The 16,218-nt window shown below is 42.5% G+C and overlaps 1 protein-coding gene across 3 annotated transcripts in view; it reads left to right on the forward strand.

Moving 5' to 3' along the window:
- Positions 1-512: 512 nt before the first annotated feature.
- Positions 513-16,218, forward strand: part of DAAM1 (dishevelled associated activator of morphogenesis 1) — a 161,930-nt gene continuing 146,224 nt past the window's right edge. For all 3 annotated transcript variants that reach the window (XM_032405215.1, XM_032405214.1, XM_032405216.1), the window contains exon 1: positions 513-659. The gene's annotated coding sequence lies outside the window, so the exon portion shown is untranslated. The remainder of the gene's footprint in view (positions 660-16,218) is intronic.

Below are 16,218 nucleotides of genomic sequence, written 5' to 3' on the forward strand. Positions count from 1 at the left end.
TCGCCTCATCCTCGGGGACGTGGGGGAATTCCAGGGCGGCTTTTAACCCAGAAACCAGTGCGTCCTATTAATTAGTTTCTACGCGCAAGGACGGCAGTGAAAGGCTTAATCTTCTCTTTCCAGCTGGGGCCAAGAGCCGGGTTGATCAGAACTGCCTGGCCCGTGCGCACCAGCGCCGGACCCCTGGTGGCCCTCAGAGCCCGCACTGGGCAGAGTGGAGGTCAAGTCAAAGGGCACGACCGCAGGGTGCCCTCCCCCCACATCCCCCGCCCGCGCTGTCCGCAGCTCGGCTTCTTGAACGACCACCGCTAACACTGCAAGGCTGGAGGGCGGGGAGGGGGCGGGTCCCGGCGGGGGCGGGACCAAAGGGAGGGGACGAAGCGGCCGAGGAATATTTCGGGAAGTGTAGTTCTTCGAACCCCAGTTAGCGTAGCTACTCGGGCTGTGCTTGGGAGACCCAGACTACAACTCCCAGGGGTTGCGGGCCCGGCTGGGGAGTCCATGCGCAGTGGGCGCCACATTGTATCCTATCAGGCGAGGAGAGGGTGATGTCACCTGCGAGTTGGTAACCTACGAGCGGCTGTGAAGGAAACTGTTTAACCGGATCCCATTGTACCCAGAGCGCAGAGCCGCCTTTCCAGCATGCAGGGGCTGCTCAGGTAAGGGGGACGTGCCGCCTCGCCCGCCGCACTCATTCATTAAGTAGCACCGCGCGGTGGCGCGGGGTTGGGCGCGCTTCTTCGGGCCCGGCGCTGGGTTCGCGGCTCGCCCTCCCGCTGCCTTCCCTGAGCCCCAGGGCCAGTAGGTAAATATTAAACCCGTCCTTCAGGTTGGGTATGGGTGGGAAAGGGACCTAGACAGCTCCCGGTTGCCAAGCTGGGTTTGGGAAAATGGCTGCAAGCGCGGCGAAAAGCAAGGCGAGCCCGGAGGAAGGCGCCCCCGAGGACAGGGGTCCCTCCCTCCTTTCTTTCTGAGGCGCTGGGATGCCAAAAGAGCAGGCAGGGTACCACTCGCCGCCTTGCTGTGGACTCCCGAGGCTGCGGCGTTGGGGCGCCGGGGGGTCGTGGCCTCGGCTGGGGGCCCTGCCGCGGTAGGGAGCTGCTGGTCCGGGAGGCTCCGAGGCAGGCGTGGTGGACTCGGAGGTGGCGACAGGGAAGGAGGGACTCGTTTAGCCGCCGGCCCGCGTCCGAGCAGAACCCCAGACATCCTTGCAGCCCTCACTTCAAGCTTTATTCGAAAGGGACGGGGTGACTGTAATTCCAAGAAAGTTGGAAGCTAAAGGTCTCACAGGAGAGGAGGGAAACCCGCGCTGCAGAAGGAGCATGGGGGTGTTGGCGGACAGCAGTGAGTGGAGGCTGCGCCGCCTGCGGAGCGGGTTTGAGGCGCCGCAGAGCGCTCCCGCCTCCCTGCCTGGGAAAGGTGCATCTTGGTTCCCCCTGCTCTGATTGCTCCCTCCACAAAGGGCACCTGAGCGGGGGCGAAGCATCTGCCCGGAGCCCTGGGCTGGGAGGTGGTAAGGCGGTGCGGGGTGTCGAATAATCAGATGATAAGCCTCGCTGTGAGGCAGGAGGGCTGGGCAATAGGAACCAGCTGGTGTCGAAAATCCAACCGCTCGTGATGGGATTGCCCTTGTACTTGAGACGCGCTCGAGGCCCGAGAACTCTATAAAGTCCTCTGGATTTCTTTTCCCTAGCACTCTCATTCTTTCGTATACTCATTCATTCATCAAACCCTGCGAATGGCTCTTATCAAGTTGCTCACGGCCTGGCGTTGGGGTGTTGTGTTCCCTCACCACCCCCCCCCAAATATTTTAGTGGGCCCAGGAATAGATACCTACGCTTTCTTTCCTCCAACTCGGTCCCCCATCCCATCTCCACCAGCAGGAGAGCATCAACAAGAGCAAATGCTACCCGTGACCGTTTTGCTCTCATTGAGTTGGTAGTTGCTTGAGCCTGGAGAAGGACCTAGTGAATTGAAGCGGAGTTTGTCTGCAAGATGAATCCCGTTGCCATGGCGACTCCTGTCGTCGGAATCTTAACTGCTCCCACTGCTGTTTCAATTCGATGTGGCTGTGCGGGCAGCTGGGAGGGCGTGGCCAGTGGGTGTGGTCAAATGCTCGTTCCGGGCCCAGCTGCTCTCTCTCCTTCACGCGTTTCACAGCCCAGGCCTCTCGCCATTCTCTTAGAAGTAGCTTGGACACAGTTCAAGACCCCTTTTCCTCTCGTGTACCCGTACCTGGACTCTCCCCCTCTCCGGAAGTAATAATTTGGAGCCTTTTTCCTGAGGCAAGCTCTGAAAACTACAATGGAATGATCTTTGCCTTTCAGGCTAGATGCATACTGTTCCTAACAACATACCTGACAGTGTTAGAGGCAGCTTTCTCAAGGAGGGCGTGTCCTCTGTTTTGCATGAAGAGAGCTCTCTGGCCACCAGTAAAGGGCCTCAATTTGCTCTAGGTGCAGCTCTCTGGAAGTTTATAGGGACAATTAATGACTGAAATTGAATTATGGAAGTCAGTATCATCCCTTGTGGTTCTCATAAAATCTAAAAGCCTGCCACCTGCCTGAGGGTTGCAGGTCCTTGAGAATGAAGCAGATTGGGCAGGGATCTAGGAGGCCTGGGTCCTGCTGGGGCTCTGTCATTGCTGGCTACCCCATCCTGGGGTTAACCTTTTACCTCAGGGGACCTTGGTCAGTAGTAATGTGGGGGAGGGATAGAGAGCGTTTCCCAAAGTTGCTTCGCGGTATAGAATCTTATGACTCTACAAGGACTTGGTCATTGTCTTTTCTCAAAACAATCTGAAGATGAGTTAAATTTAGCTTCTGACACTGTGGCTTTAGGTTAATATCTCTTTGGGTTAATATCTGAGCCTTACTTGTATGCTTTGACTGGCAAAATAGCCTGGCTCCTCATGGCAGTCCTTCAAAGTGGGCAAGGCAGCCATATTACTCTTCATAATAACATTTCTTTTTTCTTTAAACATTTTTTAAAAAGATTTTATTTATTTATTTGACACAGAGAGACACAGCGAGAGAGGGAACACAAGCGGGGGAGTGGGAGACGGAGAAGCAGGCTTCCCGCCCAGCAGGGAGCCCGATTCGGGGCTCGATCCCAGGACCCTGGGATCAAGACCTGAGCCGAAGGGAGACGCTTAATGACTGAGCCACCCAGGCGCCCCTATAAAAATATTTCTAATATTACTAGTATTATCCCTCTATCTGGACCTCTATTTATCCTTGTATCTTAGAATTGTTTAGGTTTTGCCTTTTTATAGATTCTTGATGAATGCGGTTATTTGTAATTTAATTGCATTAAGTATAATTGAATTACACAAATATTTTGTTTACCTTCTGCGTTTATTACATACCAAGGTGGATTATCACAGATATCGCAGTTAAGGGGGGGGAAAGGCTATATCTGTGTCTATGCATGTGCATTCGTGTGCAGGTAAATGCTTGGGGATGCTGAGTGCCAGGTGGTTGACATTCATCATCTTGTTTTAAGTAGGTGTTTACATCCTCATGAGGAAACAGAATCAGAAATTGTCACTCACTCTTTATTTTTGTCCTAGAACTTATCATTGACTGAAAATCTCCTTCAATTAATCAATTTTTCTTGTGTCTCTATAATTCTGACAGTTCTAATGTGTGGCTTTTTTTTCCCACTCCCCTAAGGTCTTTGAGGGCAGGGTCTTTGTCTTGTCCTTCCCTGTCTCTCTAGCAATTAGTGTTTGATCACTGGCAGGTATTTAATAAATATTTGTTGCTTCAATAGTAGAACCATGATTGGAGATTCAAGATTGCATTCTTTCCATTGATAGTTCTGGCATCAGTTGTAATATTCCTGTAGCTTTCTGTGAAGTAGTTTCATCTCAGCATAAATGAAAATTCCCATGTAGCACATAACTTGAAGTATAAAAGGCCTCCCATGTGTTTGAAATAGATGTATTTTGTAATTATTTGTTTTTGGAATACATTCACTCACATAGACTTTTTTTTTCTTAAAATTCTTGTTACAGTTCTTAATACAATTCTTATTACCCCAAAGCAGGTACTTCTATATTTCTAGATTTCTCTTGTACTATCCTTGACCCAGATAACTTTCCCAGGAGGTATATGACAGAAGAGACACACACACAGGCACACACAGACACACCAAGGGAAAGAGAACTAGAGGCTTTTGCCAGGCCACCTCTGGTACCTGAGGCACCGGCTGGGTAGAGGAGGTGGACAATGGCTTTCTCATCTGGGGTAGAGTTTACCCAAAAACAGGATCAGTTGTCCCATGTGGCTAATGTGAGAGAAGAAATGGGGGTAGGAAACATTTGTCCAATATTTGTAACATTCTGTTATCAGTAGTCAGATTCTGTGGGTTTTTAGAAGTATAAATTAGTAAGGAGGTGCGATACTAGCGAGAGTGCAGTGGGTCATGTCCTTGGGTGGTGCTCACAGGAGCTTAGTGAGTAGGTGCCAAGGAATTTGAATCCTGGCTTTCTTGCTCTGTGGATAGGCTCTGGGTGTTAAGAATGCCTGTGTGTGTGTGGTTTTATTTGAGCTACTTTGTTTAAAAGGCTGCTTTTAGTGTTGGTACTATGGTCATCAGAACAAATAAGGTGTTTACAAACAAAACATGGTTAAGATTGAAAGTGTTTCATTGTGTAAATATTTTGGGGATGTTATAAAGAGTGGCTTTGGCTTGAGAATCTTGAGGTCTTCTGTGAAATCAGTTAAAAAGTTACAGCTGTTGGATCAGGGGAAACAAGCTTTCCAACAAAGCTTGGTACCACTGAGAGCCTTAGGTGTTTGGTTCAGGAAATAATCACAGAGCTTGTAACTTCTGTGGGGCCCTCCCTGGCTTCATCTCATGCTCCTGGTGTTTCCAAGTTTTAAGGCTCTCCTTCTATTGCAGGAAACAAAGCAACTTTGCCAATTTAGGTTAGCAAACTTGTTTAAATTCTAGAGAGGGCACAGTCAAAACGAAAATTTTTCTATTCTGTGAATTTTTTTTCTTTTCTGAATAAGGGATGTGGACTACTGTCACTTATTTTGGCATTACGATTTCTAACTTGGTAATGGAGGAAATCTTCCAAGTGAGTATGTATCCTAAACACTCACAGAATCTGTTCTTGGTGATTTTCCTGAGAGCTCAGTTTAGAGGTAACTGATTGCATAGGTACTGTTTAAGAAATCGATAAGGAGGGCAGTTTCTCTATGTGGCTTGGGGGTATCATCTGGTCGGTGGAGCAGACTGGGGTGGAGGATACCTCCTTTGAGGTTATATTCACTTAGCAAGTATACTGTCTTTTTCTGTAGATTGTGTTTAGAGTGGCTGAGGGCAGCTGATAGAGATCTGAAGTGCCTCCCTGCCCCTCCGGTTCCTCCAAGCCACCACTTAGTATCCCCACTGAAAGGGACAGATGCAGATGAGATGCAAGTTGATTTTGGTGACCTATATTCCACTCTAGCAGGCTGTTTTTTGCAGGAAAAAGAAAAAGTTTGCCTTTTCATTTTCTGACATCCTTTCCACTGTTCCAGGAGGAGGGAACTGAGTATTTCAAAGTGAGTTTGCATTCATAGCACCCAGGTCTAAAAATTAATTAAACACTAATTAATCCAGGAGCACTGCAGCAAGTATATGGAGGCCTCTCCCTGCGTCCCCCCTCCCCTGCAGTTAATCTGAGGTTACCAAATACATACTCAGCTTTGGTGAGCTTTATTTTCCTTGTTGATGTTTAAGCACTCCTGGTTTTTACACCGTCTGTGACTTTCTGCAGTAATGGCTTCCCTCATTTGGAATGGGTGCTCCTCTGAGGTTCTAAATTCTCCTTGTGCTCTCAGATCCATCTTGAGGAGATTCCACAGATTCCAGGAACCCTTCCCTGCTTCAGCTTTTACTGACCCCCTCTGCTCCTTCCTCCTTAGAGCCCTTAGCCTGACCACAGAACTTAACACAACCAGCATGATGCTAATAGTCAAGGTACGATGCAATAGTCAAGGACCCTTGTGCCGGGTCCTTCCTAATATTTTACATGGGCTTAACCGTTGATTCCTCTAACAGCTCTATGAGTTGAGTACTATCATCACCATTTTACAAATGAAGAAACTGAGGCATGAAGAAGTTAAGGAACTTGCCTAGCTCTGGTCATGCAACTGGTCAGTGGCAGACTAGGTTAGGGAGCCAGGCAGCCTAGTTCTTTACACCCCACATGATTGCTTTGCCTCTGGTTTTCCTATGTGGTACATTCTTTTCTCTCCATCGAGTTAGGGGGGATCACAACTTCCTTTGTATCTCAATTCTGAAACAGTGCTGGGGCAGTAAGTGCTGGGCCGATTGAGAGTAAAAATGCTTCTTCAGTTAATGGTTCCTTAAAGTCTGACTTTCTGGAGCAGCAAATGTTGCACGAGATTAAAAATGTTGCATTTGTGTATTTGGATATACTGCTTTTGAACTCCCTCCTTTTGGCTATGTGGGTGATAGGCAAATTATTTGGAAAAAAAAAAAAAAAGAAATGCTCTTATATGCCATCTCTAAATCCATTTGGAGCCTGTCCAGCATTAGACTGTATTTGTTAACTGAGATAACTTTTCAATAGGTTGAATCTCTTATCTGAAAAAAAAACCCTGCTCACCCAGAACAGAGCCACAGAAGCCTGTGACTCCCATAACTTCTGAGCTTCCCTCCTCCTTGTTGTCTTTTAACATAAATTGTGAAAGCTCTTTTGAAAGGGAAATAATGAAAACTTGAGTAGTAGTCAAACATGTAATCTAATATTGGGTTATCCTTAGATATTAAAATAAGCTTTTTTATTGCCCACCTCAGAAGGGAGACTTTTATTTATTTTTACAGTGGAGCAAATTTGGTATCAAATATACGATTGCAGTTCTTCTAAACCATAGCCACTATTGTGAATTAAATGTGGAAACAGAGGGAAGCAGGTTCAGTTTCCAGTGTAGTTGGTACGATTTCCTGACTTACAATAGATCTTTTCCTTTCGGCTTAAAGCTGGATATTGTGCCACTTTGACAATATTTAATGAAGACAATTGAGTAAAACTCAAACTGTGTCATTTAGGGAAATAATAGGAAAGTTATGCCCTAACAATATATTGCCAGGAAGAGAAAATGAAAACAAAGGGCTTATAAGCAATTTGGCTACTCAAACATAATATTCATTCAACAGACATTGATTTCAGAAGCTTTTTTTTTTATTATTCATCTTGTTACACTTCCTGAGTATGTCAGTCACCTTTAGTAATAACCTGAGTTCATTCTGTTCTATAAATTGCACCAGGATTAGAACTGAAGGTACCTTGTATTCTGACAGGTACATAATTAGGGTCAACTGTTAAACTAGTCTTTGTCCTTTTCATTTCTGGAAAAAAAAAAAAAAAAGTCTTCTGTGTAGTTGGCAAACATTGCCCATCTGATGGGCTTTCTGAATTCAGGCTTCCAAGAGTAGATAGCCCAGATCCCAGCTTTGGGCATTGTCTGGGCAATAGAGATGCCCAGCTTTTGTTTTTTGAAATAGATTCTTATATTCTGCTTTTTGGCTAAGCTCAGTTTGTTAGTGATGTACAAACCAGATCAAGGCCATGGGTTAGTTTTGCCTTGTTTTGGAGCCACAAACTACTGTAATTTTAATCAACCTTTTTTTTTTAACTTTTTAAAATTTAATTTAGTTTTTTTTCTTTTAAAGTAGGCTCTGTACCTAAGGTGGGGCTTGAACTTGGAACCCTGAGATTAAGAGTCCCATACTCAGGGGCACCTGGGTGGCTCAGTCAGTTAAGTGTCGCACTCTTGATTTTGGCTCAGGTCATGATCCCAGGGTCCTGAGATCACCCTGTGTCAAGCTCTGTGTCAGAGTCTCTCTTTTGTCTCTCTGCCCCCCACTGCTTGCACTCGCTCTCCTTCTCTCTCTGTCTCAAATAAATAAATCTTTAAAAAGAGAAAAAGTTGCATGCTCTACTGACTGAGCCATCCAGGTGCCCCCCTCCCTTTTTTTAAAATTCATCATGCTTTTGGCAACAAAGGAGACTAGACAGTACACTGTGGATATGTTAACGCATAGCTGTCACCAGAATGGCAAAAGATGGTGCCATATTACAAAATGAACTGATGGGGATCTTAGTTTTTTCAGACCCCGTTAAGTTAGAGGCAAGGCTTTGCCAGCACTTTGCCAAGGAACTATATGCTTCTGACAGGTGTCCTATGAAGAGTGAGTTAGAACTAAGAGCAGCTTCCTAAAACTTTGCCAAAGCCCCATAGCCTTGGTTGTTTCTGTTTCTTGGGGATGTGACAAATCATTAGTGGATGTTTTGGTGCCATTTCTTGGCTTTGCTATTCGTCCATAAAACCTCCGCAGATTTGCATCCTAGAAGAAGAGGGAAGGATGGTGGTCAAAGTCATTCACCAGGTCAGTTAGATTGTTCTTGTGTCTAAATTTGTATTTGTTTCACAGAGATTTGGTAAAACTGAGCAGTGAAATGTTAAGACATGAATTAAATTAGAACCTGTAGTTCTTTTTTTTTGCCTTTTAAAAAAAATTTAAAGTTAGTTAACATATAGTGTAGTATTGGCTTTAGCGGTAGAATTTAGTGATTCATCATTACATATAACACCCAGTGTTCATCCCAACAATTGCTCTCTTTAATGCCCATCATCCATTTAGCCCACCCCGCCCCACCCACCTCCCCTCAGGCAACCCTCAGTTTATTATCTGTATAAAGAATCAATTATGGTTTGCCTTCCTCTCTGTTTTTGTTTTATTTTTCCTTTCCTTCCCCTATGTTCATCTGTTTTGTTTCTTAAATTCCACATATGAGTGAAAATATATGACATTTGTCTTTCTCTGACTGACTTATATCACTCAGCATAATACCCTCTGGTTCCATCCATGTTGTTGCACATGGCAAGATTTCATTCTTTTTGATGGCTGAGTAATATTTCATTGTATATATGTATATATATAATCACAACTTCTTTTCTGCAATAAGAGGATTAGACTAAGGGCCCTTCTAAATCCTGAGAATTTATTACCAAAAATACTCTAAAAAGTTAAAGAAATGAAGCAGACAAAATATTTGAAGGTCCCTTGCTACACTCCCTACTCTTCAAAGTTGGTGAAATTGTGGATACAGAAAATGTCATATGGTTTCATCCAAGGTAAGTGACTTTGGATTTATTTTTTTAAATGCACCCCATTATTAGTGGTTATTTGATTTAGGATGATGATGGCAAAAGAAACAACAATAACATTTCTGTTTATTTCCCATTCTGTTTGTGTGTGGCAGTCTTGTTTGCATGAGAGGTGCACCCCCTCCCCCCCAGCAATTACTCCGTTCTCAGGGGTAATTTGAGCAGAAAGTCAGAGACAGCGTGGAATGAATTGGGCTGGAATTGAAGGCGATGGTTGAGACTGCATCGTGTTCAGAACGTTAAATGAAAGGCCTGTTATTATACTTTTGCATTTTAAAAATCAAGGATGGAGATTGGATTGGACTGGAAAACCTCTATGACCCATTTAGGGCTTGACAGTCCGTGTGCAGGTGACACTACAGAAGTTCCAGGAACTGTGGCAAGAAACTGCCTTGCCTATGACATTTTCTGCTAAGGGATTGGTTTATATAAAAAATATATATATACTATTTTTAGTTTGACCCAGTTTCTTTTCAGGCTGTGACTGAAGCTATCTTTCTAACGTACTCCATCTTTTCCTACTATACTCCTTGAATTGTAACTTGAGTCTGGAGGAGCGGTGAACTGCCTCCTTGTCAGGTCTGCACTCATAGCCTCCCTCTGGGCAAAGGAGAAGATTGTCCCCAGTCTGCCAGGTTTCACGTGAGGGGGACCACAACCTCTGACCTCACAAAGGAGCCTCTCTTCCCCCTTAACCTCCTAATGAAGAATAGGGAGCTATGTGGTAGCAGAGAGGGGGCTGCTTACATTTTAATCCTCCCAAGCTAGATTGTTTTTCTGCTGGAATAAGTTGGGGAAAGTAGGTGGAGGGGAGGACAGAGGGGGTTATTGGGTCTCACTTATCTTATCATTTGTTTCCCTCTGGATTGCGTTTGTTTATACTGCCTCCTTAGGCCAGGAATTCCTCCAGCAGAAAGCATGCATACACACGGGGATATTCAGATCCGATCCCGGCTTCCTTCTTCTTGTGTTCCATTTGCTGACTTGGCTTTCCTCTCTGCAGCCTGATCTGAAGGAGGGCTGGAGATACTTAACCTGTTTTTAATTCTTCTGTTATGTGGAAAAGAGATCTTAAAACAGTGACTTGGGGCCAACATGTTAATATTTTTCTGATGGGAAAAGAGGATGGTGATGAGTAGGTTTAAATTCAACATTTATGTATAACTTATTTATGTTGGTAGAGAGTTTAGTCATGAATGTTTGACACCTTGAAATGAGATCTTTTCACCTTTTGGTTGCTGTGATGTGATGTAATTGCACAGAGAAAAAAGAAACACCAGTTAATTTTAGGTTCAGATGTGGGTAATCTTAGCAATTCACCTCAAACTCTTCGGCCTCTGTTTCCTCATCTGTGAAATGATGTGAAAATTACAAAATTTTGTGAGAATGGTGTCATAAAATAACGACCGTACTTGTATGGCATTGTGTAATATTGATGTAATACCCACTGGGTGTCCCTAGAATGGAAATCAGGAAGAGGAAGATGCCATTTTTTTCACCTTCAGCGTTTCCAACCTTGGCCCCTGCTCTTAGCACTGTATATCTGAGATGCTGAAGCTAAACCCTTAAAATCTGATCCCTAGTCTGTTCTTAATTGAACAGTGTCTAGTTATGTTCCCCAGTCCCGGCGCTCAGGAAATTTCACAGGATGTAAGAGATGAGGCTAGACAGTGTTTTGGGGTGATCATCCAATTCTGTTTAAATTGATAAACTCTTTAAGCCAGAGTTTGACTACCAGTGGTACACAGGATGGTAGCCAGCTGTCATGTTTTGTTTGGCTAACACAGTGTTATTTTTAAAAACTGATTTTAGGCAGCATTTACACTCTGATTTGGTACGGGCCCCACCACACTCTAGTGCCTCATACACAGCCACTTTATGTGATATTTCTTTATCTCCTTGGACCTTGGAGACGTTTGAGTTTGCGATCCCTATTTTAAAATAAATTAAAATTGTAATGGAAGTCTCTTCAAACCAGTGGGCTGGCAAATGACCCAATCCAGGGTTCTTCCACTTCAGTGTTATTGGCATTTGGGACAGGATAATTCTTTGTTGTAGGGGCTCTACTGTGTAGTGTAGGATGTTTAGCAGCATCCTTGGTCTCTACCCACTAGATACCAGTAGCAACCTTTCCCCCTGTTTTACAACCAAAACCGTCCCCAGACATTGCCAAATGTCCCCAGAGGGGCAAAATTGGCCTTGGTTGAGAGCCAGCTGACAGATTTTGGATAGCCTGAGAACTTTAAACATTAGATACGGCTTGGATATTTAGGGATAAATTGGAATTCATCTGGGAAACCGAGCAACCCTGCTGTTTTTATTTATTTGGGCAGTTGGTGAGAGCAAAGTAAAGGTCAGTGGATTAGACCCTGTGAGGTCATTTCTCCATTCTTCCATGACCACTGCCTGGGAGGCCAGCCACATTTTAAGGACATATTCTTGGTCACAACAGGGGACTCCGTGAGACACTGATGCTGGGTCAGGGCAAGCCCACCAGAGCTCGTGGGTAAACAACTTTGAAGCCCATGGCCTGTGTTGGTTGGTCAGTAATGTTATCTGTGGATAAGGAAGATGAGGCTTTGGGGAAAGAAAAGGTTGGCTCTGTCATTATTGTCAAAGGCCAAAATGCTTAGAAAAGGGGAGGGGGGCTTCAACCTTTAAAAATGACAGCTTATCTCACATTAGCAGTGTGGGAAGGGCTCTGAAAAAGATTAACAGAGTGATATTTCATTTTTTTTCCCTCTTCCTCAACCAAGAATGTCTTTAGAAATGGAATCTAAAACTTGGGCTTTGGCAACACTCAAAATTGGCTCTCAGAAAAACATTGGTAAGATTTTCAGTGTACATAAGGGGAATGTTATGAAGTTTTAATTAACTAACCCAAGCTCAGGTCTTGAGCAACTAATGCAAAGATAATGCTTCGGGAAGCACACAGTTTTCAGTTAAAACAGAAGCCAAAGTCCCTTGTCAGAGGGTTAGGTGGGACTTCTAAAGGGGTCCATGCCTCTTACTGAAGGCTGTTTGCTGGTTCTCTGCCCTGCATGGGAGTCAGAATATCCTCTGTGGTGGATATAAAAAGGAGACGTATCAGGATTCTGATTTAGTAGATGTCTGGGTTTGGACCTAATCTTAAAGCTCCCCAGGTAATTCTGATAATTAGCCAGGACTGAAAACAAGTGGATGAGCAAAAGATCTGAAAAATTTGAGACATTACCTTCTTTTCAAGATGATTCCCTAGGAGATTCAACTTGCACATTCACCTATTGTTTAAAAGAACAGGAAACAAACTACCCCATTACAAATGGCAAACACCAGGAGTGCCTTTGAGATAAAGTGGGTGGAAGGGTGGTAGTAGTAAATGCTTTACTAGGTTCTATTCTAGAAAAATCCACAGCTATGTTTCACTCAGTGAGTTTCTCATTAGACTCTTCTGGCTTCATAAACAGAGGGTGGATTTGTTTGTTACAAGTTTCTTTCCTTAGTCTATGCCATGTGCCATGGAGGAGCCCAGACTACAGAGTCCCAGAGTTATAACTACCAAAGGTGGAAAATAGAATAAAATGGCTCCCTTTACTTGGATTCTACTTAGAATTTCAGGTCCAGATTTCTGTCAAGCATAGCAGAGGCAAGGGAATAGCTAAGTTTCAGGGGGAAATATACAGAGCATTTTATGGACCATCTCATAAGCCATGGAAGCAACACCTCAAAATATTCATTCATTCATTTATTCATTTGGCTTGTAAATATGTTTTAATGTTGGGTGTGAACATTTAAGAATGCTGTTTTAAATTCCAGATTTTTGCCTTTGGAATACAGAACACTTGTTTTACTTAAATAAAGCCCTGATCATCCTCCGTCTTCAGCTTCTGATATAAGCAAGTTACATTGTGCAGTAGGGGAAGTCTCTCCAATGAAAGATTTTTTTGCGTTCACTGGCAAGTAGTTTCATGTTTTGTGTATTTGGATCATGTCCGTGTTTTCAAAGGAATGTTCATAGCATCAGTTATAAGAAGCAGTACTCTCCAATCCCAAATCACAGTTTTTCCAATATTTGTTATGCCTGTAGATCAAATCTTCTACCCTCAGTTCTTCCTCAGGTGTTGATTTTGTGTTTCAGGTGACCAAATGTTTTCTGGTACTAGAGAAACATTACATGGTATTAAAGAAACAATGACAGTTAAAAAGAATACAGGGTTTCTTTTTAGGGGTGATGAAAATGTTCTAAAAATCATGGTGATGGTTGCACAGTTTGTAAATATACTAGAAAACCACTACACTGTACATTTTAAATGGATGAATTTTATGGCATATGAATTTTATATCTCAGTAAAGCTGTTAATTAAAAAAAAGGGCTAAAAAGAATCCTACTTAAGTGCAACCTTAGAATTTTAGACCTTAGGGATAATACCTATGACATACTTTCCCATTTCTTTTCTTCATGTACCTCTCAATTTTTTCCCCTAAATAACATATATAAAATGGAGAAAGGATAGTTGTGATGATTCCTTAATATTTATGGACCACCTGAGACATTGGAAACCTTGTTATAAAGAAATGGACTCTGGCTCCTATTTTTTTCACACCTCCTAATCATGAGGTAGGGCATTAAAGGATAGAAAGCTTTGTACTGTTTTATACCTACTGTGATGAAAAGCTAAAGGTTTTGGTGATACATTTGGCTTAGTCACAATTTGCCCTAAACTTGTTCCATATGATTATTTTGCAGGATTTTTTGCTGTAGAAGCCTTCACACTGTAAAAAGCACTCAAGTATGTAATCTTGCCTGTAAAGCTAACTGTGTGTGTTGGATAAGGAATATTTCATTTATAAGGGATTATGTAGCTCAGGGTTTCTCAAATTTGGATTCATGATCCTTTGAGAAACACTGCATTAAAAGTTAAATTGCTGAAGGTTTAGGTACTCACTTAGTGTCAATGGGATCATAAACTCATGTGCAGAAGGTGAGCTTTGGGGTACTGTGGTGTACTCTTCGGGTATCAGATGCTTATCCAGACATATTAGTTTTATTGCTATGTAACGAATTACCACAAATTTAGTGGTTTAAAACCCCACCAGGTCAGAAGTCTGGGCATGCTGTGGCTAGGTTCTCTGCTTAGGGTCTCAGCAGGCTAAAATTCACATGTCAGCTAAGGCTGCAGTTCTCATTTGGGGCTCATGGGTTCTTCCATGCTCCACAGTTGTTGGCAGAATTTATTTCTTTGTGACTATAGGAACTGAAGATAGCTAGCTGTCAGCAAGGGACTGTTTTTAGCTCCTAGAGGCCACCCACATTTCATATCACGTGGCCCACATTGGCAGTTCACACATGCATGTTTCCTTTCTTGCAGGCTAGCTGGAGCACATTTCTCTGACTTCCTTTTCTGCCATCAGCCAGAGAAAAGGCGAAGATTAAGGTCTTACCTGATTAGGCCAGACCCACCCAAGATAATCTCCCTTTAACCATCCAATGTATCATAACCATCAGAGTGATGTCTCCTCATAATCATAGGTTCCACTCTCAAAGGGTAATGGGGAGTGCTACCTGTCATACCAGATAGCAGAAATTACACCAGTTAACTGTTGATGATTATTAAGATGAACATCCAAAAATCCAGGAAATAAATGACACCTCACAAATATGCTTCTGGACCCCTTCTGTCTTCCTAAAATCTCTCCCTCTCAGATTAATGGCTTTCCATTCCTACTTTTCTTGTTTCAAGTAGAGTGAAAATGAAGATATTTTAAAAATGTTTTATTATTGAAAGTTTCCTACACACATACACCCACGTAGAATGACTAATATAGCTAATATGAGAATTTTACATATATCCACAGCTTCATCAATGATCAATTCATGGTGAATCTTTCATTTTTGCCCCCAACTACTTTATATCAACTCTGGGATTTTTTTTTTTTTTTTAAAGATTTATTTATTTATTTTGCGGGGGGAGAGAGAGAGAGAGAGAGAGATTGAGAATCTCAAGGAGGCTCCAGGCCCAGTGTGGAGCTGTATGCAGTCAGTAGTCGATCTCCCGAACTTGAGATCATGACCCAAGCTGAAATCAAGAGTTGGATGCTCAACTGAATGAGCCACTCAGGTGCCCCAACTCTGAGATTATTTTAAAGCAAATTCCAGACATCTTATAATTTCACCTGTAAATATTTTAGCATTTATATCCAAAAATATCAGAACTCTTTAAAAATGTAACTAAAATACCATTATCATACATAAAATAATTTATATTATTTCTTTAAAATTACCATACATCTCATCAGCTTTCAAATTTACACTTTTTAAAAAGTTTGTTAACTCAAGATTCCAATAAGGTTCACACATTGCAGGTTTTGTTTTTTGTTTTGTTTTAATATTCCTTAAGCCTCTCTAAATCCTGTGCAACATTTTTCTTTCCAACATACTTGTGAAAAGAACTGGATTATTTGTCCTATAGAATTTCCCATAGTCTAGATCTAATGGTACAACATCTCTCTCTCTTTCATCCATTTCCTATAAATTAGTTAAGATGAAAATAATTGATGCCATGGACCTGTCTGGTCACTAGCGGTAAAAAAGCTTATTTAGTGAAAGGAATGTATAGATAGATAATTTACTAGATTCATGTTTGGATAGATACTTAGAAAAATATTTGGGAGTAGAGCAAGTATGCTAGGTTTTTTGGACTCATATTACTGAGAGCAGTTTAAGTGTTATACTTAGAGTGCATGAATTAATGCAGGTTAAATTCTTATAGGAAATATACAACCTATAGATTCATTAAGTGATACTTAGATTTGCTTAGTTTTTTGGCCTAGTGTTTTTGTTAAATCGGGTTTTAGCTTCCATAAAAGGAAAAAAAAAATTCTTAAGGAGAAAGGTATTTCATTTTTGAATTTCAGAAAATAACCAGATTTTAAAAATTGTGAAGATCATAAAATAATTGCTTTTTTGTAGGAGGGCTTTGCTAATTATTTATCTGTAGGCTCTCCAAAGACCTATCCTTTGTCCTCAAAGAACATGATGTATATT

This window comes from Phoca vitulina, unplaced genomic scaffold (genome assembly GCF_004348235.1).
Source record: "Phoca vitulina isolate PV1807 unplaced genomic scaffold, GSC_HSeal_1.0 scaffold7, whole genome shotgun sequence".
In the NCBI taxonomy this organism is placed as follows: Eukaryota; Metazoa; Chordata; class Mammalia; order Carnivora; family Phocidae; genus Phoca; species Phoca vitulina.